Source organism: Lissotriton helveticus, chromosome 2_1 (assembly GCF_964261635.1).
Source record: "Lissotriton helveticus chromosome 2_1, aLisHel1.1, whole genome shotgun sequence".
In the NCBI taxonomy this organism is placed as follows: Eukaryota; Metazoa; Chordata; class Amphibia; order Caudata; family Salamandridae; genus Lissotriton; species Lissotriton helveticus.
In genome coordinates this window covers 806594166-806619479 of record NC_136059.1, presented here as the reverse complement: position 1 = coordinate 806619479, position 25314 = coordinate 806594166, and positions in this window count along the sequence as shown.

The following is a 25314-nucleotide window of genomic DNA, read 5'->3' as shown; positions in this document are numbered from 1 at the left end:
TGTTTTCAAGGTGGTAGTTGAGGTCTCCTAGAAGAATGTAGTTCTCGGAAGCGAGGGCGTGCGGGCTGATGAAGTCTGTGATGTCGTCGCTGAATTGTGATCGGGTGCCTGGAGGCCTGTAAATGAGGGTGCCTCTAAGGGTGGTCCTGGGGTCGGTGTGGATCTGAAAGTGGAGGTGTTCGGCGGTTGCAAGATTGTCGTCTGAGCTGGTTGTGATTTTGATGGTGTTTCTGTGGACGATGGCGATGCCTCCTCCAGTTGTTTTATTGGTGCGGTCTTTTCGAATGATCTTGTAGGTGTCCGGTATGGCTATGGCGATGTCGGGGGCAGAAGATGCATTCATCCATGTTTCAGTAAGGAAGGCGATGTCAGGTGACGCAGTGTCGATTAGGTCCCAGAGTTCGGTTGCATGTCTGTGGACCGAGAGGGTGTTGAGCAGGATGCAGTTCAAGTTGTTGGGTTCGGAGCTGTGTGTGGAGGAAGTGTGTTTGGTGAGGGTCCTGGAGCAGTTGAACTTACAGGAGAGGCAGGAGAATGGGCCGTGGGTACGTCCTGGGGTAGCTTCGCAGCAAAGTGGGGTGCGTCCGGCGTTGAGGGCGAGGAGAGTAGCGGTATCATAAGTTATTCTGGGGGGTTGGGAGTGGCATAGAGCAGGGGGACGGGCGCTGGGCGCGGTCCAGGCGCGGACGGGCGTAGACGGGCTTACCTTTGGCGCACCTTCGGCACGACTGGGGCGCGATCGCTGCGCGTGAACGCTGCGCGCGGGAACATCTGTCATATGCGGATGGTGGACGGGGAGGGGCGAGGGAGGGTCAGCTGGGAGGCGGGAGCGTGGTGGGGGGTCGGGCAGGGACAGGACAACAAACAAGCAAACAAAATGGCTGCAAGCCAAACGCGACTGAGGGTCGGGGCACACAAAGTTATAAAAGCGACGGAAATGCTAGTGGCACCGGCAGAGTCAGGCGCGAGTTGAAGCTACAGTTAAAATCACAGTTAAAAGCAATGCAGATCGTTTCAAAGCGCACTTATTAAATATAGCGCGAATATGCTAATATGCGGGGCGATCAGGCGCTGGGAGTATTGTTAGGGAATTACGAGCAGGCACACAGCAAGATCAGCACAATCGGAAGTAAAGCGCTACAATACCACACCACGAGCGCTGGGAGCAGAGAGGAGCGACCGTCGCTGAGGGGATTAGGAAGGTCAGATGCACTCCACTCGTTTACGTCAAACACTAACCACAATTCATTATCTCAACAACCACCACTAAACCCCACAAACCACACTTATACACCCGTCTACCCCAACTACCACATAATGGCACCTTCACTTACACAAAAAATACCACTCTATCCTATACCACTAGAAAATCCACACGTTATCAACGCAACAAAAGTCCACACTATACATAACTATGTTCCATCCAGACTCACACTCCCTGCTCACACAAAACACTAGCTCTACCCTTTGCTTACTCCTAACAGACCCCTTTCTGTCACTACCAAACCTATTGTGCAATCACACAAGGAGGCTAGAGGAGATTTAAGGACCTACTTGGGCCAACTCCCCACTAATTATTCATATCACAGAAAAGGCCACGGGTCCAGAGTCAATGGGAGGTCATACAAATGACTGGGTGTACTCTGCCGCTACAATGGTGATTTCCCTTTTAAGGATGGTTCCCCTCACACACCAGAGGTGTCATGCTTCATCATAGGGGTGCCTCCTCGCAGGAAATACCTCTTCTCGAGGCGAGCAACAAATTCCTCACTGCGAGGGAGGAGCTCAGGGATGTTTTTATTGAGAAGGGGGCGGGTGTACTAAAACCCTATGTGAGCCTGGTATGTTCAGAAAAGGGTGCAGTGCTAGAATGTGAGTGATTAAAACTGGCTACGGGGTAAGCAATACTGCAATTTTTTTCAGGTAGCCGGTGTCAGGAATAAAAACAGTAAATAGCTGGTAACGCAGGTGATTCATTGGAGGCATCTGTGTAAATGCTAGACCAGCATGTTTCGGCCAAAGAACCTAGAATAGTGTCACAGCCTTCTTCAGGGTCAGTAGTACAGTTACTGCAATAAATAGGTGCAATGAACGTGAAAAAACATTAAAAAAACTTGCAAAACAATGTATATTAGTGTAATACTGAACTAATGAGTTTGACTGTTGGGTATGTTCAAGCTCAACCTATTGTGGAGATAAAGAGCAGCATGTTACAATATCACACAGTCATATTAAAAACATATATAGCAAGAGTACAACACTTAGTTAATCCTCCCATTTAGTCATACTTTGAAGCACATTAACATACTAGACCAATGTGCAATGACCATGATGTGTGACTCACCACTGTAGGTTAGGGAATTCATCACATCTGTCCCGGCATTATAGCCATATGGTACATGCGCAAAAACCTGTCAAAGAAGGTATATAGCATTAAAAACCAGAAAACCCCAAGAGAGGGAAGTAAAAGAAAGAATGCAACATGCATATTTTGTAAAAATTGCATATCTGTCCTCTTAAATAAGGGTGACCCTGCCCAACTGAGCAACCCTGCTGTCTCAGAGAAACGGAAGTCAGAGCAGAGAAGGGTACACATGACTAGGAACGCCTAACGCAGCCACAGCAAGTTGGGTCCGTGTGCACTAGTTGGCTTTGCCATCGACCTTGGAAGACTGAAGCACACTTCAAGGGGTGGGGTTGGGAGTCTGAAAGCGCATCAGACAGTGTAGGACAATTTTAAGAACTACAGTTGCACGAAGGAGATCGTGCATCATGAATTGATGGAAGAGTCTCCAGTGCATCAGGGCAACTGGTGACACTGCACTGACATTGCAGATACGCGGGCATGAGAGCATGTAAGAGCGATCATGTGGGGGGAACCTGCGCTGGCAGACTGTTGTAATTATAGTAGTGGTGTGCTGAGGCAGACACAAAGGGAATGCAGGAGTGTGAGCCGACACTGTGCGCGGTCCGTGGTGGCTGGGGTGTGCCGCTTACAAAAAGGGGTACAGTATAGTCGGGGAAGACTACACCGGCAGTCCTGGTTATTTTGATCATGGTCGCCGTGCGACCTCACATGGCTCATGCCGAGGACACCACTCAGGTAAGGCAGGAGTGGAAGCTGTCCCAGTGCGCGGGCCGTGGTCAGGAAAGAGGCCTGCAGCAGGTGCGCCCTCAAAGGGGAACAGTGCGGGGCCCAAGCTGGTACTTACCACAGGTTGGTAGGGTCCGGAACCAGATGCCACACGTCCAGGGAACTGGGGAAAAGAAGCTCGAAAGCCCATGCCTTTTAAATGCAGGCATATCAATTTACCACTGCCGCACATCTGGAACAGCTGGGACGGGAAGGCGGCGGCCGGATATCCGCCGGAAGCGATCACCTACGCTTTACTCGCGGATATAGTAAAAACAAATTGGCTTTCTTAGATTTGTCGATCTATCCAGCTGGTGGCAGCCTCGAGAAAGAACTTTACCAGAAGCCTATGGCCCGGAATGCCTTACTCCAGTATGAGAGCTACCACCCGAAATCATTACGGGGCAACCTGCCATATGGGTAGTTTCTAAGGCTCCGCTGGAACTGCTCCAGCACTGAGAAATACAACAAACATGCTGCAAAACTAAAAAGCAACCTTCTGGAGGTCTGTGTTATATATGTTCTTAATATGACTGCATGATATTGTGACATGCTGCTCTGTTTGTTATGTTTTTTAACGTTCATTGCACCTATTTATTGCAGGAGCTGTACTATTGATCCTGAATAAGGCCATGAGACTATTCTAAGTCCTTTGGCCAAAAAATGTTGGACTAGCATTTACACAGATGCCTCTAATGATGGCACCTGCGTTACCAGCTATTTACTGTCTTTAATCCTGACACCGGGTAGCTGAATTAAGTTGCAGTATAGCTAACCCGTAGCCAGTTTTAATCACTCACATTCTAGCACTGCACCCTTTTCTGAACACACTAGGCTCACATAAGGTTTTAAACAACCTGCCCCCTTCTCAATAAAAACATCCCTGAAAACTAGGTCTTTCATGCGAGGAGGTACCCCTATGATGAAGCATGACACCTCTGGTGTGTAAAGGGAACCGTCCAAAAAAGGGAAATCCCCATTGTAGTGGCAGAGTACACCCAGTAATTTGTATGACCTCCCGTTGACTCCGGACCCATGACCTTTTCTGTGATATGACCACCAAACCTATTCTCAGCCTTCCATCATTCCATCCTACCAAAAAAACACAACCACACAGTCCTTACACTCTACTCTACCACACATATTACCTCTTCCAGCAATCAAAGCTAACACTAACACTGTTAACTCGACACCACATACACTCTTTTCCAAAACACATCATTACCCCTTTACCATTCAGCTTCAACTCACCAACAATACTTAACATACAAATTCTTCTCAGAAAACAACATCATTATCTCCTCTCACTATTTCTCAAAATCAAAACATAACACACACCACCACAACAAAATATCAAACACACACTACTTCATAATACAATCTGTCATACTAGAAACATACACCCACTCCCACCTTCCTGACTACACAAATAATACACACCCTAAACCAAATCTACTGCCAAGCTTTCTCTCTTCCTCAAACTTAATACATATACAGCAACACAACAACTCTCTTTCAACCTCCTCTCATCCATTGGATAATTTAGAGCCTTACAACATGGCCCATATGCTGCACCACCACCCCAAACTCATCACCTTTAACCCTAAGCAGATGCTTACAAAGAAAACAACATACCATTCTTCACAACTTCGCAGCTCCATGTCTAGTGCGTAATTAGGATATTCTCCAAAAAGAACACAGCTCACCAACTCACTCTCAACAATCATCTCCACTACCTACACACGCAGAACCATCAAAATACCTTCTTAGCCTGATGGAAAAGTTATATGATATAGAAAAGCTACACTATTGCTATACTTATACAGCTAATACCAGCACTAAGAACACACCTGCTACAAATCCACAAAACACTTCTTACTCTTCTATAAAACAAAGTCACATCATCACCAAAACACAATCTCTAAACTGCATACTAATAAATGCTTTATTACTCTCTAAAAACAAGTTTCACATCTCCAACCTCCTAACTGACAAACAACCTGACTTACTCTTTATAACTGAATCATGGTTGGGAGATGACATGGCTCCAGTGTTCCATGAAGCTGTTCCCCTAGGCTATCACACAAAATATTTCAGGCAAAAGAGGAGGTGGCATAGCTGTTGTATTAAAGCAAGCATTAAACATCACTAAAGCTGACAGCGTCTACATACAAGGTTGTGAGGCCCTCCTCACCAGATGTAACCAAACACTATCTTCTTCCTGCAACTTTTTACTCCTTTACAGACCTCCACCTAACAATGCAACATTCCCAGACACACCTCTAGACACGGTTTCAAACCTGATAACACTATACCCCAACCTATGCATTCTTAGTGAACTCAACAATTGGTTTCACAAACCTAATATGCCCGATCCAAAAACATCATGTTATGTTATGTTAGGGGTTTTATTAAGCAATCGATTGTCCAGCGGGCATCTTGGGCGCCAGCCGAAGGAACTATAGTGAGAGTAAACCCAGGAGAAAGGATCAGCAGGACCTAAAAAGCCAAGTTTGCAGAGCTTTCCCGAACACCAACAGATTTGGCATTGATTTAATAAAAAGGGAAAGTTTGTTCCAGGAATGGGAGGCACCTACCACGAAGCCCCAACCGCCTCAGAAGGCGCGTTTGTATCTGGGTACTGACACCAGCTTAGCTGAGGCGGATCTCAAAGCCCTAAAAGGAAGGTACCACTGGAAGCTGTTTATAAAAATCATCACTGGCCTAGACTCACTGAACCTACATCAGATCATCTACAAACCCCCACATATCACTGGACACATCCTAGATGTAATTTTTGCAAATACGGAACTAGTTATTTTCCAAATGATTACTCCAGTCACATGGTCAGACCACCATTTGCTTGCTTTCCAACATAAAACTCTACAAAGCAACACACCTAAAACCACTTTACATGCATCCACCTATTGACATTGGAACAAGCTCAATTTCGAACACTTAGAAACACAGATAACATTCAATGCAGATCTAGACAACATACATTCTGTTACAACTGTATGAGTGGCTGCAGGAAGCTTTTGATATCCTAATACCACTCAGAACAACAAAATAGAACAAAAGAATACAGGCACATTGGAGAAATACAGAGCTAAAAGAGATAAAACAGCAAATTAGAAAGCAGCAATGCACCTGGCTCAAAACAAACGCCAAGCAAGACAAAATTCACCTATAGAAACTTAACAGATTATACAAGTCAGCAATCAAAAAAGCTGAAAAAAAATCCTATTCACACAGAATTCAAAATGCTAAATGTGCAAATAAATAATTTTATAAAAACTTTCACAAAATTCTGTCAACCAAATTGCCATTCCACTGCTCAAAAAATTCACAGACAAATTGACAAAACATTACACAACCAAAGCAGTCATGTTGGACTCCTACTTAAAGCAGAGGACAACAAAAACCAGTACCAACTCCTTTCCAAAACACTCTTCCAAGAGTAGACTAACCCAACCTCTGCATTCTTACCAACAAACATCAAAAAGGAAATTTATGGGTCTGGTCAAAGCAAGCAGGCCTACCGGCAGCCCTTTTGACCCATGTCCACCGGAAACATTCAATAAAATTCTTCTAATGACTTCTGCTGTCACACCAGTAAAACAATCATCAATAATTCCTTAACTACTGGAATCTTTCCAGAAGAACGAAAAAAGTCATGCATACGCTCATTACTAAAGAAAACAAACCTGGACCCGTTTAACACCCGACAACTACAGACGAATTACAAATGGACCTTTGCTGAGCAAACTGATAGAGAGAGCAGTATTTGCCCAGATGTCAACATTTAATTGAAGACAACTCCATACTTTCATACTTCCAAACAGGGTTCAATCAGGAAAAGGCAAGGGATCTGCACTCCTTACCATCTCTGATTACCCTAAGAATACAGTAGACTGGAATGGGTTTGCTGCACTACTTCTCTTGGACCTCTCAGCTGCCTTTAACACACTTGACGGCGACACTTTACAAAAACTCCATGAAGCCAGCATTAAGGAGTCTGCTCGATATTCAGCAAGGCGTAGACCCTCCGCTCGATATTCAGCAAGGCGTAGACCCTCCGCCCCCTGGTTCACTGAAACACTTAGGTTGATGAGACAGGGATGTAGGAGGCAGGAGAGAAAGTGGAGGAAAACATGGGATACCATGGATAGAGAGACTTATAAACGATCGTTAGCGGAATATAAGATTACGGTCAATAAAACAAAACAAGAATTCTTCTCTGAGATTACAACCTCTCTAACCTCATCAAAGGAGTTGTTTAAGGTAGTAGAGTCCCTCTGCTCACTACAAATCCCAGACCCAGTGATAGGATCACAGGAGCTCTGTGATAAGATCTCAACCTTTTTCTATGCTAAAATCGATGAGATCTCCGTTAATTTGGAAACACAGCAAAAATCACTTGAGCTCAACACGATCCAGGCCCTTACAAATCTAGAAGCCTGGTCCAAAGATCCCACTAAGACTCTCTCCAACTTCCCACCGATCACATTGGACAACCTTAACTCTCTGCTGAACAGGACCAAATCCTTCTCATCTTTGGACCCCTGTCCCCTCAAAGTGCTAAAGGATTGTAGGAACACACTACTCCCTCCTCTACTGGAGATAATGAATGGTGCCCTATCACAGGGGGTTTTTCCCTCAGTTTGGAAGAAAGCGATTGTCAGGCCCCTTCTTAAAAAGCCTTCCCTTGACCCTACAATCCTGAAGAACTTCAGGCCCATCTCCTTACTTCCTGCCCCCGCTAAGATGCTTGAGGCCCATCTGAATTCGTACTTGTCTGCCTTCCTGGACTCGTCTGGGTTTTTAGATCAGACCCAGCATGGGTTCAGGAAATTCCATAGCACAGAGTCCGCACTTACTATTGTAACAGACAACATCAGAATGAAAGTGGACCAGGGACAGACAACGCTGCTAGTCCTACTTCATCTGACTGCAGCATTCGACACCCTATCTCCCTCGATCTTAACATCTCGGCTACGGGAGATGGGAGTAGAGGGGCCAGCGTTGAGCCTTCTGTCCTCATTTTTAGGTCATAGAGAACAGAGGGTCAAATTAGGAGAATACCTCTCCCCTGCTAAATCCCTACAATGTGGGGTTCCACAGGGGTCGGCCTTAAGTCTGACCCTATTTAACATATACGTGGCCCCCCTAGCGAGATTAGTAAAAGCACAGGGAATGGAAGTAGTGTCGTATGCAGACGACACTCAGATCATTGTGTCGTTGGCCCATTCGGTTAGCACCTCAGCGTCCAGCTTCAGGAGTTGTATGCAGTCAGTCGCCGACTGGATGGTACTCAACTCCTTGAGGCTGAACGGTGATAAAACCGAGGTGCTAATCTTTGGAAAGCACCAGGATGTATGGTCAAATGAATGGTGGCCGCCATCTTTGGGAACTTGCCCTGTCCCCTCACACTCAGCTAGAAACCTTGGGGTCATCTTTGATACCTCGCTGGCAATGACCCATCAGGTTAATAGAACGGTGGCCACCTGCTGGGGAGTCATTAAAATTCTTCGAAGAATAGTGCATTACCTCTCCCCGGAAGCTAGGAAACAGACAGTGGTTGCGTTGGTCGGTTCTAGACTAGACTATTGCAACTCACTGTAAGCAGAGGTCAATAAGGGACTGATCCAGCGTCTACAAATAGTACAAAATGCGGCAGCAAGATTTGTACTAGACATTCCCCACTCTTCCTCTGCAACTCTGGCCAGAAAGAGTCTTCACTGGCTTCCTGTAGAGCATCGTATCTCTTTCAAAATCATCTGTCTTGCACATAGGGCTCTGAAAGCAGGAACTTCCGATGGGTTGGGATCACTTCTTTCTGGATATGTTCCCAGCAGAAGTCTACGCTCATCACAACAGCATCTCCTGGTAATTCCTCGGACTAGGAAGACCAGATGGGGAGGAAGAGCTTTCTCTACAGTCGCCCCTCGTCTCTGGAACACACTTCCCCTGGAGCTTAAATCTTTATCCTCACTGCCCCTCTTTAAAAAGGCCCTTAAAACATGGTACTTCAAGAAAGCCTACCAGTAACTAGCTCTCTGGACTTGCAAATATTTTGGTTAGGCGCCTTGATGCCCACTGGGCTGAGTTCTGCGCGTTATAAATTTGCTTTCATTTTATTTCATTTCATTCTCTTGACTGGATCACATCCTACCTTTAAAACAGAACAAATGTCATCCATACCACCCCTTTCTCATCCAAACGATACTTCACAAAAGCAGTGGTCGCTCAAGGCTCTATAATCTCACCCATGCTTTTCAACATCTACATGACAGTCATGACTGGCAGGGATCAATGAATTTCACCTCACATGCTATTATTATGCAAATGGCACAAAAATACTCCTGAAACTAAAAAGCCCCAGTGACTTTGGAAACTCACAAATTTTCAGTTGCCTCAGAGCCATTGATCAGTGGATGACATAGAGCCATCTTAAATTGAATGCTTCCAAAGCGGAAATATTCACATGTGGCGATTGGAAAAATAATGACCCACTCACCACCTTGCCTGATGAGCTGGGAACAGCACAATCACAAAACACAAACATACCGCAACTCAGGCTGTCAAATTCTGAAAAACAGACATCCACCATTTCATTTAATATGAGGATGACTTTTTCACAATGGCTAAAGGAAGGACCCTACAGAAGGATTTTCCGAAAATGTTTTGGGATGGCATCACACACACCCTGGGTGTCATGGTTCATCATTGGCCCTCTCGTGCTTGCCAAAGAATACTCCCATAGCGGATCAGAAGGATTGTTCAGGGATGTATCTGAGGGATAGGGGATACTTAGATTTAAGAACCTCGTACACCTGCCTTTTCAAATTCAATATTTATTAATAGGTGGTGTAGGGGTGATTAAAACAAGCATGGGACACTTGAGCCACCATTAGGTTGCCGCGTCCTAAACAAGTCAACATATTTCTGCCAAACAAGGGCACACAGAAGGGTCCAGGGAATTTTTCTTCACTAAGATCCATTTTTTTCCTTTTGGATTCCTAAGACTAGTGTCATCATTCACTCAGTGCACACTCAAACATACTCTACCAGTTCTTAATTGCTGGTCAAGGTTTATGGTATGGTCCTAACAACACATAAGCATTAGTTTATGTAGTGTTAGTCAATCATCAGCCATTAGGATATCATTTTAAATAATATGTGAAATGGACCAGTGATTGCCCATCTTGCTTGATATAGCCATACCACACATGAGGCGGCATAACCGCCATTTCAAACATTCATTTATTGTGGTATGTGGTCACATGCAATCCTCATGCATGCATCATTAAGTGAAAAAAGAGAAAAGTGGAAGTTCCCGTTTTCACACTCATAGCAGTACACCCAAAATCAAATCTTACCCCAATTATAGGACAAGAATTCTTCATGAAGGAATGGGAAGAGGGGAGCCCTGTAGTCAAACACTTAAGGACCAAGACAAAAACAAGAGTGCTGCATCACATGAACTCAATTAATATCAATTTGTGTCCTCATAAAGGTACTCCACTTGCATCATCTCATGCATATATTCCTTACTTCATCAAAGGTCTCACCCTGCTGGAGGCACCTATCCTGGTGACAACTTCCTACTGCTGGTGAATCATCTCTATGATGGGCCGTTTTTGAAAACAGAAAGAGAATCTACTCCGGAAGTCCTTGTGGAGTGTTGCGTACCAGTACGCGACCGCACTTGCAGGGATGCCGAGAATTGGAATCCTGCCCAGTCGCGGCACACCCATACATTCTGGCGGCCGTGTGAAACTACACATTGCCGCTTAGGATGATCGGGCTGTAGTATCCTCGGGCGCCCAATGCTAATGCGTTCAGAGGATAATTCTCATTTAAAGGCTAACTGGTGTATGTATTTTTTGTGGTCCTTAAAGTGTTTGTAAAATATGAAATAATGAGTTACACATTTGTTTTTTAATATATTTCCTTATTAAAAGGAAAGTTTCCTCATTAACAAAACGTACTGAGAGATAGTTTTATGAGGGCTGAAAAACTCTCTTGAAATCACAACATTGGACTGTTGGAATATAGTGTTGTCTAGCACTGACCATGGCATGTGGCCTCTATATGTACAGGTTTTTACAGGGTGCGAGTATTTAATGAGTAAATTCTCCTTTATTTCTATTATCACATGAACTCATTGATTTAATTGGGGCCATGGAATGTCGTCATTCAATCCAACTTCATGGGTTTTTAGACGATATACCCACCATTGCTCCCTTTCCAGAAGTATCTTGGTTACAGTAGTAAAGGGGTGAGGCTGGGTAATATCTAGTATTACCCATGTGAGGTCTTTGTCCATATGCTGTTTTTCAAGAAAATGTTTTGTCAGGGGGATAGCACTTTTTTTACACTGGATAGTACTTTGGTGCTCGCTGAACTTTACACAAATCTTTTGTGTGGTCATACCCATATATCTTTCTTGGTAGGGGCACGTGATCATGTAGACCACGGGGCATATTACCAACAACTAGCGATAATTATCGCTATGTTGGCTTAGCTGCAATATTTTTATCGCCGTGCTGCGGCAATTTTTATCGCTTAGAAACCTTGCTATTATCAAGGTTTATCTCCTAAGCGATAAAAATCGTCCGAAATGCATGAATATCGCTGAAAAGTCAGCGATATTCATGCATTACCGAGCTAATGCTCTTAGCCATGTTATCCACCTACCATTGGATAACATGGCTTAGAACTGCTCAGGGGCAGGTGTTAGCTTTTGGAGATATTCGCGCTTAGCGCGAATATCTCCAAAAGTTGGTAATAGGAGATAGCGATGTTAGCGACTGCTTCCAGTCGTTAACATCTTGGCACGCCCACTTTGCATGTCATTAGTGATACATTTCACTGACATGCAAAGCGGGGCCCAAGATGGTCGCTATCTCCTACTAGCTGTCGCTAACTGGTGTTAGCGACAGCTAGGTAATAGGGAGATAATTTTATCTCCGCTTTCTTGGCTTTTAAAGCCAAAAAAGCGGAGATAAACCCCCTTGATAATATGCCCCCACGTTTTCTGAATTGCAGTTTGTATGATATTTTATCACCCATCGGCGGCCTGTGCCTATTTCGACTTCTTTACAGTGTCTTGTAAAGGAACATACCACCATGTGCCACACGGGTAATGGCCTGTCACAGGAGGGAGGCCCCAAAAAGTCTGTGTTTTCTTTTTAGGGGGTATGTATTGTGTGGTACGTGTGTGTACTAATGTGTCCCTCAAACTAGTCCCGCATTTGAATGAGAATAGAGGTGGTTGTCAGTTATTCCCAGTGTTTTGTAGGATACTCCTATAAATCTGTTTCCCGTCATTCCTGGCAAAAACATCATTGCCATAAATTATTTGTGAAGCTTATGTATTCATGATTTTTCTGAAAGACTTTAATATGTACAGTCACATTGCTAACATGCATATTTAATAATGTGCAGTTCCCTAAAGTCATGTCACAGTTTTGGTGACATTTGAAATAATACATCCTATTTATTAAAGTTGTAATGAAAGCAGACAAGAGGAAGGCAGGTAATAATAAGAGTGGAGTTTCATTGTAATATTTCAAAGTCCTAACTACTGGTACCAGCGCAGTACTGAGCGACTAAATTTGCCAGATTACAGCTTTACATTTTGAATTAAGTGACATTCCATTTCATCCAAATTAAGACTTCAACAACTTGCCAAAGAAAATTCACAGCATTAACTTTATATGCAGAGGCTAAACATGATCATAGATAAAAATGTCACCATAACAAAAATATGTTGCCCACAGCAAAAGAAATATGGGACTCAAAATATCCATAACAAATGCAGAAAACATTGTTGCAGTGAAAACCGACACAGAAGAAAAACACAGCTGCTCACACCCGCGTCTGTATTTCCTGCATCTTTGTATTTTTCCAGTTAATCTATTTTTTTCATTTAACATTCCACCTCCCTTGAACCTTGTTTCTAGGTATATTAGGGCACAGGTGATTTGGACAGCAAATCTGCTGGTACATTGCAGGCGCATTCACAGTATTGAATTTCCAGTGGTGGTGCTTTGTTGACACCGCTTGTGCTCCAAAAGGGCCTGGGCAGGAGCCTATTGGTTTCCATTTCAGTACACAAAATAGCTGGTATGACCTGACAGCATGTTTCAAGGAATACCCCATCACAAAGTAAGGTATGGTAGAATTATATGTTGACGTTTATGAATGTTCTGGGAATTATAGCGACATAGTGCTCAGATAATATTTATTTAAATTTCAAAGTACTGAAGATTTTACTGCTATGCCCTTTCATCAGGATTGTAATATGTTTACTGCTAACCAAATTGAAATTGTCCAGTAAGGCAAACACAGGTGGCAAACATTCTTCACCATGTATGTTATATAAAAGTACTATTGACTGCATCTATAAGAATGCAGTGGTGGCACTTCGTGCTGAATTGTTAGCAGTGTGCTGTCATCCCAGATTGGCTAGCTCCTTCGGGAGCTGTTTTGGTGATGAGCTACCAAGCAATAATTCAACAACCCCAAGCCTACGTCCCCTTTCTGTTGAAGACGGGCAAGATCCCAGAAGCACAGGTCCAGAGATACAATCAATGGCTATGTCCACACTTGTGGCAAGCACTTTTCTATTTGTGAACAACGCAACATTATGAACTGCATGTACCATAGTACAATGGGAGCACTGCTGCAATGTTGGCAGGTCAAACCAAAATGTGACAGGAATGTAACAAGGGGGAGGGTCTACAGCGGGAGCCCACATGACTTGCTGTTGACTCGCTTTTCGGACCTTCCCCCCTTGTGGGATGAAGCGGTCGATTGTGCTTCCAGAGGAGAGCAACAGAGGTTGCTGTTGCTGTACCGAAGTGTATTGAGCACTCAACAGCTCACCGCATGATGTCGCTATCAATTCTGGCATTCCAGTTGCCCTGGTAGTGTGTACATTGATGCGAGTAGCGAGTCACATTTTTCCTTCATGGCGGTGGCAGCCAATGGCCAGGCCCATGCTGCACCAAAGTTATGAGGCAGAGAGCCACCATGCGTGTCACTGAGGCAAGGGAGGCATTCTGCATCAAGGGGTTGGAGCAGTGTGCCTATCCACCTGCTAAGCTGAGGATCCCTGCGTTGGCCTCCCCCCTCTCCGATGCCCCCAGGTCATCAGAAGGCAGGGGATGCTACTGCAACACAACCGCAACTGCACTGAGGGGCTAGACTTTGGTGCTTTTAGGTCTCTGTGACTATATACATCCAGGAAAGGCTATCATGCTACAAATACACCCTAGAGGAGCAGAAACCATGGCCACTGGTACAACGCCTCTCAATTAAAAAGCAAAGCAATGTGTGGCGTTGTTGTGCATTATTTCAGCCTACAGAAAAAAGGCATCATTGCAGAGGCAACTCGCAAGGGCATAACATGGAGTTGGCAACCCCAGTATCTCCGGCTGCTTTGGGTAATGTTGAACCTTCTCCGAATGTCAATTTTTGCCCATACTCTGAGTCTGGTGGCATAGAGGCCTTTAGTCGCCCTTGGGTAGATGACATGGGGGTTGCACCACAGACAATCAGAGCCCAGCAGAGAGCATGAAAAGCATGGACAAAGAGTGCAAGGACTACCCGTTGTTCATCAAGACTCGTAAGGCTTGCAGATAGACTGTAGCTGTAGAGGCTGAAGCTAGCAATAACCCTAATAAATCAACTCCACAACCTGTAGATAAGAAGTGCAAAGCCTCTCTTAGGCCCCATCCCAGTCTTCAATCTATTCAGTACTGATGTGCTGTGGGGTGATTTGCATTAATTAAGCCAAGGCCCAGCAGAGGCAACATAGTTGAAGGAATGCCCATACAAATTTCTTTCTCAGTCTGAAGTGGTGGGTGCATACTTATCACATCCTGCCTTTGTTGCTAACAGGCCAATTCCAATGAAGGCCTTCATTGAAATTGGCCTGTGAGCAACAAGGGCAGGATGTGACAATTATACACCCACCACTTTAGACTGAGAAAGAAATTTGTATGGGCATTCCTTCAACTATGTTGCCTCTGCTGGGCCTTGGTTTCGGACAAAGACATTGACGCTGTTCAAAAAAGCCTAAACACACAAATTAGTATGGTGGCAGCTTAGGACAAAACTGTGAAGTGTACTTTATGTTTTTATTTGATTAGAACATGACACATTTACAGTTTTGTTCAAACAAAGAACTAAACTTTAGTTTTTAAGTTAGGAAAGGTCATCCTTAATGGAAGAGAAAACCTCACACTCTTAATAGTGTCATGCTTTATCATAGGGATCCTCTCCCCACCCCGGTAGGGCAATGCCACTGAGGCGGACACAACCTCCTCGAAGACTGTAACGGAAGGAGGGAGTTCTTACATAAATCTTACTGGACAACACCGACAGGAAAGGGGATCCAGATTGAAAGTAAAAATACCTTAGTGTTCCTTGGGAAATATCTTTATTCGACGGGACACTTGTGTGATTAAAACCTAAAATAAATGGGTACATGGAACTCAATGACTCACACCCATTACCTGTCTTCTAACATGTTTCTACCCATCTTTATTAGCCTAGACAGTCTGGAGCAATATTCAGGGCATATGGATCCTTAGTGGTCATTTAAAAGATTGTGTTCCTCAATATCCCTACATTTTCATGAGTTGGAGTCTAACTTAGTAATTCACTCAAGTGTGTCCTACCTGGTACTGGATGAGTAGGAACTTGATACCCTAGGTTTTATGGGATACCAGCATCTCGGTCACAGAGGGGGTGGTGTCCTTTGTAGTCACACATTCCTCAAAATGTACGCTACTCAGTACTACCTCTGTTGAGCCCACTTTGTGCCGCTGATAACATTTGTGTGCTTATGCTAAGACAGTGAAGGGACGTAGAGTGTAACACTCTTCTCCTCACTTTGTGTTTTCATCGCTATTCAAAAAAGCTAGTCCTCTCAAAACAAAATTGATGAAATGGAAAATTACGCTAGAAGGTCAAATCTGCATTTTATTGGAATTCCAGAGAGGGCAGAAAATATGGGGGATGCCAGTGCCCACTCCACTTTATGGAAACACTGATTAAAACACACATTCTTGAGAGCACACGGGGTCCCTACTCAATGCATATCCAATGCTAAGTATCCAAGCCAAAGGGATCAATGCTGCCTTTAGGAACTTCAACTGGACCATTGTAGAGAATTTCTTTCCCAAAACTTGTACAAAAATCCTTCTGAACCCCACTCCCTTACCATCCCTTCAAGCACTCCTCCCCAGGTTGAGGCCCCCGGTTTACCCAGGAGCAACCTACAATTATTTTACTGGAAACTTATACAATACAAATTCAAGTCTGGGAAAGCTAAGCCACCTTTTTCAAGTCTATGTCTCAGTTTATTTCCATGCGAGCCAAGCTCCTCTAGATGCCCATATAAAACGTACTATTTTCCCTAGAACCTTATCTATTACAGATCTTGGGCTTATTAAAGGTATGCAGTTAAAAAGATATGTCAATTTTGGAAGTATCACCATCTTGATCAAATGTACTCACCCATATATTGTCGGGGGGGGGTCTTCCATCTGGCAAGCAACGCATCTACCTCCTTTGGCACTCTCTCCAAATTATACTGTGGTATTTCCTTCCATGGATTTAAAATATTAATACTGAAGCACCTGAGCTCTGCCTGTACTTCCCCCATCCAATCTGTTACATTCCACCACATCAACTCTGACTTTGAGTTATTGACTAAATATCCAGATATGGCCCAAAATTCCTACATCAGGATTTCCACCCTGGGAATAGTATAAACAGGATCCGGGGAATAGGTTATTAAACCATCTGTATATAGCACAATTTTATTATTAAAATGAGACAAACTAAAATGTGCACTATATATCAAACAATAATGGGGAAAGGGACAACCCTGCCAGGTGACCCTAATCACAGCAAAGCTTCTAGTAAGTAAGCCATTAAGTAGGTTCTTAGCTGTTGAGTGTTCATACAGCCCTTTTAGCATTGCAATGAAACAAAGGCTGAAACCCAATACCGCCCATAAATAAGCCCAACAGATACAGTCAAATGCCTTGACTGCATCTAGCGTGACTACAGTCAAGGGGATCGGATGAGCCGTGGCAAGCTCTATACAACCAATCAGCTGCTAAGTTAGTTTGTGAATATGCTTCCCTGGGACAAAGCCCTTCTGATCTGCGTGTATGAGCTGAGGGGCAAGTTTGGCCAATCTCCCGCCCAAATACTTGTAAATACCTTATGATCTGCATTTAGTAGAGATATTGGTCAGCATGAATCAGCCTTTCTAGTGTCTTTTTCTGGTTTTAAAATCGGGAATATTGTGGCTTTCTACCATGAATCAGGGATCCGTGCCTTCCCATGATAGACCAAATTAAATAGGGTCTCCCAGACAGGTACAACATCCTCCTTTAAGAGCTTATAAAGTTCTGAGGGGAGGGCGTCCAGGCCAGCCTCCTTTCCATTCTTAATGCACAACAAAATCCCTCTAAATTCCCCCTGAGTAACTGGTGCTTCCATACACTCTTTTCCTTCTACTGTAACCTCAGGAAGGCCAACATCACTCAGTCACTCTAAGTCTGTGAGGCTCTGGGAGGACCAGATGACTCTGTATGTCTTCTACTTTATTAGTAACATCCCCCTGGGGGCTTACAACCAGGTCCTTTATTGTATCCCTAGATCTCACCACCCTCGTCTTCCATGCCAGTAAAGCCCCAGCTCGCTCCCCATACTCAAACTGCCTCATACATCCAGCCTGCCACCTCACACCACACTTCGAGTTCAGCTTGATGTTATAATTTAGTTGCGCCTCTTCTAGCTGATTTAATATCATTTCCTTATCCTCTCATCTACTCTGCGTCTGAAAGGGTGGCCTCCAAAACCCCAAAAGCTTGCTCCAATTTGGCCAATTCCACCCTCTCCTCCCTATTCTTTAAATACACCTGGCTTTTCAATACCTCCAGATAAATGCTTTAAATGCATCCCACACACCTCCTTGGGAGGGGCATACCTGAAAAGAAAAACTCATCCGTGTAGGAGATTGTATGTGAGTGATGGTTGAATGATCCGAAATATGCCCCGGGAGGTGGTTAACCGCTTTTATGTATGCCGCTAAGCCCCTTTCCACCCCAAAAAAATCCAACCTCGAATAATGACTATATTGTTTGCTATGAAAGGTGTACCCTCTCACCTGGCCTATTAGATGCTGCCATACATCAACCAACCTTAGATCTTGGAGCATATTTCTAGGGGTCTGTCTCGTCCTAGGTGCCTGGACACAATCTCTCCAGGTCGATCTATCTAAAATAGGATCTAACAAAGTATTTAAATCTCCCCCCAGAACCAATGGGGCAGAGTCCTCCGCTAAATTCCATTCAAGATCCACAATATAATGGGGTTCATCCACATTTCTTCAATAAAATCCTACACATATAAACTCAAGACCAGAACATCTCATTCTGGTTAAAACCCTCCTGCCAGAACTATATGTTTTAGAGTGCATAACCTCCACCCCGGAGGCCTTCCTTGTCAGAATTACAACCCCGTATAGCACTGACCTGTTAGAAAGTCTATATTTTTACCTACGTCAGCCATCATCTGTCTGTATTAAATCCCTCCTCATATACTCTATCTCAGAAAATCAAAAGACCTACTTGGTGATATTGAGGAATTTCTTTTTGCCCACTCCTCCCTACCCTGTGCCACTCTACCACACTCACCCCACACCCACCCAACCACCCTCCCATCACCCCACCTGGGGAACCCTCTCAATCCTTGCAGGCATAGAAATGCCTTATGAGCTACCCCCGGGGTTATAAGCCTGTACCATTCATAACAATCTTTAGCTGCTATATACCATGCCTGTTGTTCCCAACACCGTATATCTAATATTAAGGGCGTCTATAATTCAGGGGTCGTCTCCTTTCATTTTGATGGAGTCTATTGATGCATACACCTCTTCAACCGCAATATAGTTATACATTTGGTTATTCCAAATGATGCAGAGCATTGCGGGGGATTTTAATTGTACTTTTCCTCCCAATTTCTTTTTACCCACTGCTCCCTACCCTGTGCCGTTCTACCACACTCACCCCACACCCACCCAACCACCCTCCCATCTCCCCACCTGGGGATTCCTTCCAATCCTTGCAGGCATAGAAATGCCTTATGAGCTACCCCGGGGGTTATAAGCCTGCACCATTCATAACAATCTTTAGCTGCTATATACCATGCCTGTCGTTCCCAACACCGTATATCTAATATTCAGGGTGTCTATGATTCAGGGGTCGTCTCCTTTCATTTTGATGGAGTCTATAAATGCAGACACCTCTTCCACCACAAAATAGTTATACATTTGGTTATTCCAAATGATGCAGAGCATTGCGGGGGATTTTAATTGTACTTTTGCTCCCCATTTCCGAAGATCTGCCTTAGATATGGCCTATCTAAATATGACAGAAAACCATTAACAATGTAACAACCATCTCTTAGGGTCACACTCAAGAGTACCTCCTTAGCCGCACATGAGAGGAAATTAACCAGGATCTTCTTTTGGTTTAGTCCATTGGGGATCTTGCCTAAAAGGGTCTCTGTGTATTCTCTCGATCTCCGGCTTTAAATTTATTTCTAGCCTGTCTTTTAAGACTCTATCTCGCAGGAGGCTGATTATAAAGGCCTTTATGTCTGCACCTTCCTCTGCCTCAGGGATTTTCAAGAATCTTAGGTTATTCCTCCGTGAGTGATTCTCAACCCTATCAAGATCCTCTCTCAAATTTTGGTTTGGCTTAACCAACATAGAGATCCCAGTAGCATTTTTTGCCACATCTTGCGTATTGATCCTACCTCCTCTTCCAATGTTCTGGTATGGGTAGCGACTTCATTATGCATCTGTGCTAACGCAGAGCATGAAGCTTGGATCCCCACCTGATTGGCCTCTGAGAATTCAAACTAATTTTGTATCTCTTATTTTAACCCAAAATAGGATACCCGTCAATGATTCCTCTACTTTTTCCTTAGGTGTTTCTCCATATTTTTCTTTCAATTTACTCCTCTAAGACAGATCCTCAGACTTTTCTTGCACTTCACTTGATGCCAGGCCTTCAAACCTATCACTGATAGGGACCGGAACCATATTCTGTAATGCTCCACCTAAGCTCCTTTCTTCTTCAGAGGACCTTATTAAGGTGGGTATTTCCATAATTTTCGAATTAATAGTATTGGGAGCCGATTCACGGGTCTCCATTCTGGGACAATTACCCGTGGCAGCTCAACATGCAGCCGCCATGTTCCCTCCACGCTGTTTACCTGTAGCGAATTGGGTATCCCCTGGGGTGTTCTCTTAGCATGACTAAGGCATCCCGTTGATCATCGGCTGGTGGGGACGGTCACTGGGAGCAATGGCAGGGGCAATAACAAGGCACCCTAGTTATCAGGCTTGAGCTAACGTGGAAGCCGGTGGACATTCCTCCCTGTTGGATTCGGTGGGGCGAGGCGGGGCGGGGCTGGGGACAAGCAGCAAAAGTGAGCAGATACATTGCCAAGGTTTTTTTCCTTTTTAAAGTTCAGTTGAGTTATATCCATCTAGGCGACAACAAAGAGTGCAAAACAGGGTGTCAGTTATCAGGCTGACCTTTTAGACTGAGCATTTCATGCAATACTAACAGGATCTTCAATAAATGTAAAAACCGTGCCCTGTTGAGCTGGTTGTCAAAATTCAACCCAGATGTAATTTTCCTTCAAGAGACTCACCTTAAAAATATTTTCCCTAAATTCTTCATTCCCAAGAGATACTCTCTCTTGTTTTATGCACTGGCAGGGGTTGCAGTGAGGGGGTGTTAGACCTGGCATCCTTGGCGTAGTTTTCCCCTGTCTTTTTGCTTCTGCCTCCTGTATTTTTTGCTGTGTGCTGGATTTCGCTTTGCTGGTCTAGATGCCTTGGACACCTTGCCACTGCTGATCAGTGCCAAAGTGCAAGTGCTACCAATTTAAATTATTTTATGGATTGGTGTTTCCATGATTGGCATGTCTGATTTACTGGTAAGTTACTAAGTGGGCCTCCAGAACTGATTGTGCCACTCACAGAAGTATCCCTGTAAAAGTATCTCATTACTGCCACTGCACTGTCTGCATGCATTTACTGCCATGTCGACTTGGCAAGTTCACCAACTTGCCAAGCCCTAACTTTCCCTTTAATTACATGTGAGTCACCCCTAAGGTAGGCCCAAGGTACCCCTGTGGGCAGGGTGCAGTGTATGTGAAAGGTAGGACATGTACTGGTGTGTGTGACATGTCCTGATAGTGAAATACAGTGCATTTTGTTTTTCACTACGGAAAGGCTATCTGTCCTATAGAATATAATAGGAGTTTATTTATAACATCTTATAAGTATAACCTCCCATTGGGACAAGGTAGAAAGATGGAGTTTAGTATGCCTGAACTCAGATTATAATAATGCATCTTTTAGTAAAGATGATTTTTATATTGTGTGTTTGAAAATACAGTTTTTAGAAAGTGGGTATTTTCTTGCTTAGCCATCTTGTGTGCCTCCGCTGGTTTGTGGATTGACTGTCTGGCTTTGGAGTAACAGGGGTAGGGAGTGCAATCTCTTCAGACAGCCACTGGGGGGTTTGAGGTGAGTCCTGCCTTTCCTAGATGAGTCAAGGCTCGGATGAATAGGCCTGGGCTGCATTTAGAGTAGTGGGGGGAGATTTCCTTGCACCTGCATAGGCCTGGTCTGCCTTGGACAATGCTGTCGCCACCTCCTGCCAGGAACCTGGGTCACAGAGGACAGAACTGGTTTGACCTGAACACTGACACACTCTGCCACAAGAGAACGAAGGGACATGTGGTATAAATATTGGGGCCCAAACCCCATAACTTTAGAACTGGCTTGGATCAAGGAATCTGCAAAGAAAAAGAAAGGCTGGGGAATATCTGAGGAGGGACTACCACTCTGCTGGGTGCTTTGTTGTGTTGGCCTGCAGTAGCTGCTTCTGCCTTTAACAGTGAAATACCTGGACTGAACTTTCTGTAACTTTTTCTGCTGAGTTGTCCAAGGGCTTGAAGTAGAGTTTGCCCCCGGTTCAAGAAGTCACAGGAACAGCAAAGACTTCACTTTCTTCTGGGACTGGGCATTTCAGTTGCCACAGAGGGAAACCGCAGTCCGATGCCATCACTAGCTCTGCTGCTGGCTCTGTGATCTGTAGACACTGCAGAGGGCACCACCACACTTCGCACCACAACCCCGGTCACACCGACGACCACCGCCACCAATCCACTGCTTGCACCGCGAACTGTGGGCACCGCACTCCGCACCACCTCGATTCACTCCACTGCCCTGGTCTCACCGATGCCACTGAGAGTTGACTTTGCCAGCACTGTCTACACCATGGTTTGGGGGCACCGTTTGTAAGTCTTACAACGCACCGCCCTGTCCCACACCTCAGTTTGGGCCCACTGATGCCAATTCCCATCGACTGGCACCGCCACCTGCACCGTGACCTGTTAGCACTGCAATGAGCACCGCCCCACTTCGCACCGCCGCCCTGGTCTCCCCGATGCCACTGGATGACCATCACCAAGCTGCTGCCTGCACCACGACCTGAGGGCACCACATGCATCACCGCTCCACATCACAATGCAACTGCAATGTTTGCCGTGACCGGCCCACACCGACGCAGGTGGCTTGAACTATCGGTCCTGTTTCTAAGGTTTCTGACACCAACGCCGGTTCGCACCAACACGGTCGACTGAAACTGTTGGATTTGGTTGTTTTCAGCATCGCTGTAGCACCGGATGGAGCTAACCACTTCAACAAACTACATTTTTAAGGTTATTCTTGCAAAGTGCTTATTTTGATTATAGTATGTTTTATTTATGTCGGTTTGGTCTCTTTTGGTTTAGATAAAGATTACTTATTTTTCTAAACTGGGGTGGTGTCTATTTGTAGTGTTTTCACTGTATTACTGTATGTTTGCACAAATGCTTTACACACTGCCTCTGAGCTAACCCTGTCTGCTCGTGCCAAGCTACTCAGTAGGTGAACAGGGGTTGTCTAAGGGTGTAACCCCCTTACCTTGACTAGAAGCAAGGGTCCCTACTTGGATGAAGTTGAAAACCATTGCCAACCAGAGACCCTCATTTCTAACAGGGGGTTATAAATTTTCTTGGACAATACAATAGACTGGCAAATATGGGACATTATCAGGGATAATAAAGGGCGTTCGCTGTGGATTAAGGATTTTGTCATGTACAAACAGTTACAATTGATAATTTATTGTGGCCCTATCAGTGATTATACAGAATCACTGGTGCAAATACATAATCTAGCAATGGCCGCTGACAGCCCAATGATTTGGAGGTTGAGGGGGGGTTTAATTTCATTCAGGTTCTTGGTTTTGACACTTCTAATTGGATGAAAAAACAACTGAAGCCTCGTACGCTAAAAGTTTTTACTGTATTAAAGTATGACATTTCTTTGAAAGACCCATAGTGTGAGGAGCATCCACAGTTTAAGCAATAAACTTGCTTTTTACAACAGTTAAACTCAACCTCTGCAATAGATTTCTTTCTTATCACTCGGTTGATTCAGTGTCAAGCATACGCGTTTTCCAATCACTCCATAGATTTGACCCACTGTCAGCTAAATGCCCAAACAAAAGCCCGCCCTAGATGGCAATTTAACCGTGCTCTGCTTTCTGATTCCATTTCGGTTAGACAATATCATATCTTTAATTTATGAGTTCTTTAAGGACAACATGGGTATGGCAGACAACATTATGGTATGGGGGGTCTTTAAGGCCACCTTTCGCAGCCATCAGGCTCATAAAAGCAAAGAGTACAATACACGGGTCCACTTGCTGCAAGCAAGGGTGGATAGTGCTGCCAATACAAACATGTCTAAAGGGAATACACAGATGAGAAAAGAGGAATTCGTCAGAGCCAAACTGGAGATGCGTGGCTTCTTCTTAACTGAAGAGATCAATAGTCACCTGGCACTTCGACAAAAAATCAATGAGTAAAGCTAGCATATTGCAATATTTTATTGCATGGCCCACTAGTCTCACAAAGAATAAACATATAATAGACGCAATTGAAAACCCAGATACCCATCTTCTAATGGACGAAAGCAGCAAGATTGCTGAGTTATTTATTAAGCACTATCACAACATCTATGAGTACATGGAGGATGTTCCAAGACCCAGAACAGACCAGTTCTTCCAGACCCTTGCACTGCTCCAATTGATGAAAGAACAACATGAGTCAGTCTTGGAGGAAATTCAAGTGGCCGGGGCAATATGTGCTCTTAAACGTATGCCAAATGGTTGGGTAAATAGTAGTGATGGTATTCCCATGGAAGTGTATATATTTTTGCTAAGAAATTTCTACCCTTCTTAGTCAGACAGTTCAAACAGTTTAGGATGGGAAGGGCATCCCCCCATCTTTTAAGGAATCAATAATTGTCAGCTTTCCCAAAAAATCCAAGAGTGCCACTAATGTTAATTCATATAGACCAATCAGTCTTTTAAATTCAGATTATAAATCATTTGCACACATCTAGACTTTACATATTATCCGACTAGCAAACAATACATAAGGACCAGAGTGTTTTTTTACCAGGCAGGCAAATATCCGCGAACACCAGTTTTTTAATTCAAGCAAATAATTAGGTTTTTTTGCATGAAAAGCATTCGATTTTGGTAATTGGAGTGCCATGTTTATTCTTAGAAAATGTGACTTTCCTGGACAATTTTTTACACTGTTATGGAATCTTTATCAAGGCACACTGGCCAAAGTGATTATCAACTCAAAAGAAGCATGTCAGGGCTGTTGCATGTCCCCAGTACTGTTCACTATCTTCAGTGTACCACTTGTAATCAGAATTCATAACGATGTAACAATAACCTCTTCCCCCCCATTAATCAGGATGCCCAAAATGAAGTTCTTCGCTGATGACATTATATTCTATTTAAAACCTGATACAGCAAATATCCATTGAACATGTTGAATGTAATCACTAAATTCACAGGGATAGGGAAATATAAAGGACAATCTAATACAAAGATTCTATTATTCAACTCACCCCATAACGATTCGCCGTGAGATCTTCAGCATCAATATTCACCTCAACGTCCTATGAGGTATCTTGGCATTTAGGTAACAAATAATTA